This window comes from Bos javanicus, chromosome 5, assembly GCF_032452875.1.
Source record: "Bos javanicus breed banteng chromosome 5, ARS-OSU_banteng_1.0, whole genome shotgun sequence".
Lineage (NCBI taxonomy): Eukaryota > Metazoa > Chordata > Mammalia > Artiodactyla > Bovidae > Bos > Bos javanicus.
The window spans coordinates 58,964,378-58,966,654 of NC_083872.1; the positions used below are offsets into that span (position 1 = coordinate 58,964,378).

At 35.7% G+C, this 2,277-nt stretch overlaps 1 pseudogene; it reads right to left on the minus strand.

Annotated features, from left to right (window-relative positions):
• Nucleotides 1-825: 825 nt before the first annotated feature.
• On the minus strand, nucleotides 826-1,899 carry LOC133248699 (olfactory receptor 6C2-like; annotated as a pseudogene).
• Between the last annotated feature and the right edge of the window lie 378 nt (nucleotides 1,900-2,277).

A 2,277-nucleotide genomic window follows, 5' to 3' on the forward strand; every position in this document is an offset into this window, starting at 1 on the left:
TAATGTGTAGTTGTATTATAAGCATTTAACATTTTATATTCTAAATCATTCATACATCTAATTTTGTAACTCATAATAAGTGATGTCATGTTTAAATTTATTTTAAATTAGATGCATCCCTTTTAAGTGAATAGAAACTATATAACTAATGCCTCTTATTAGTGATTGTGAAAATTCTTCCATTTTTTAGAATTCAGATCATTCTGAAACTCCCATTGATATAGTTATTTCCTGTTTGCTGTTTCATTATTTTAATTAGCCTGGAATACCTGTTTGGACAAATTTATTTTTAATACATGTTTATTATTGTTGACTTGTTTTATTTGATTATTAGTATTTTAAGGTACTATTGGTAAAATAAGTGTTATTACATAATGTATCTTCTGTATAATTTATGTACATTAAATATTATTACTCACCTAATTCTCTTACATCGTTGAGGAAAAGACTAGGTCAGAACTGGAGACAAGTTTAATTACCTGGAAGTATATTTTATAGTTTCACAATAAAAGAAAACATATATGAGTTTGGTTTGAGAGAAGTTTGATTACAGTGAGATTAGGAAGCAGTATTAAATGACTTTGAGAAGGATAAAATGATGAAATTATAGATACAAAGCAATGAAATAATTAGAAGGAGAAGTCGCTGAGTCCTGTCCAACTCTTATCGACCCCATAGACGGCAGCACACCAGGCTCCCCGTCCCTGGGATTCACAAGGCAAGAACACTGGAGTGGGTTGCCATTTCCTTCTCCAATGCAGGAAAGTGAAAAGCGAAAGTGAAGTCGATTAGAAGCTGTAGTTAAATATTTAGAAGAGTTTCATTCTACTCTGATGAAAACTTGGATTCTTTTGAGAGGAATGCAATCCTCTTTATGGAGTTATTGAAAGCTGCTTCACTTGCTTACTCCTCAGGGTGTAAATGAAGGGGTTCAACAAAGGGGCCACAGCAGTGGTGGACACTGAGACACCTCTATTTATGGCCACCTCTTCCTTTGCCAAGGGTTTGACATAGATGAAGATACAGCTTCCATAGGTGATGGAAACTACAATCATGTGGGATGAGCAGGTAGAAAGGCCTTTTTCCTTTGTTGGACCATGGGAAACCTCAGAACTGTCCTAATGATGTATGTGTAGGACAGAAATACACACACTAGGGTGATAATGAGGGCAAATACAGCCACAAGGATAACTATTTGTTCTATTACCTACGATCTGAGCACAAGATCTTTAGGAGGGGACCAGCATCACAACTAAAATGATCAATGACATTGGAAATACAGGATTCCAGCTGGAGCTTAAGGAGTAGGATGATGATTATCAAACCCGAAACCCAACAGCTGAGGACTAAGAAGGTGCAGACTCTCTTGTTCACGATGGTCGTGCAATGCGGGGATTTACAGATGGCCACATAGTGGTTGTAGTACATGGCTGCCAGCAGAAAAAATTCTGTTGCTCCAAACAGAATAACAAAAAAAATTTGACTTGCACAAGCATTGTAGGTGATGGTATTGTCCCCAGTTGATATACTGTACAGAAACCGAGGAATACAGACAGTGGTCAATGAGACTTCCAAGAAGGAAACATTTCTGAGGAAGAAGTACATAGGAGTTTTAAGATGGGAGTCTACCAGTGTGAGGGTGATGATCGTCAAGTTCCCTGTTACACTCAACAGGTAAGTGAGAAATAGATGAAAAGCAGAATTTGCAGTTGTGGGTCATCTGTCTGTCCCAGAAGGATGAAAGTTGTTATTGCTGTGTGGTTTTTCATCACTGAGTTTTGAAATCTATCCAATTGACAAAAGAAAATCAAAGAGGTTTTATGAGGAGGTTTGTAAATGAATTCTGTACCAAAACACTGCAGTTACAGCCAAACAAACCAGTCTACATTTACTTATCCCTTCTCGTCAGTCTACATTTACTTATCCCTTCACATTGGTCTACATTTAGTTAGCCCTTCACATTATAATCAATATCATCACTGTTCTGACAGTCTTTCTGAATTTACAAGCGTGAGAGAGGATTATTCCTTTAGGATTTATTTTATTATCAAACCAACTCTTTCTAAGATCATTGTTGGCCCCTCAAAATTTACAAATGTTTGTTAATTCATGACATGGACTAAATTTACAAAAAAGTAGTGAAAAAAGATAATACTACTTCATTATCGACTACTAAAGATAATACTACTTTTTTTTATCCAAGACAAACTTTGGATATGGGATATATCCAGATGATGAAGATGAATTATCTTCAACTGTTACTTTATAAGGGTTCTT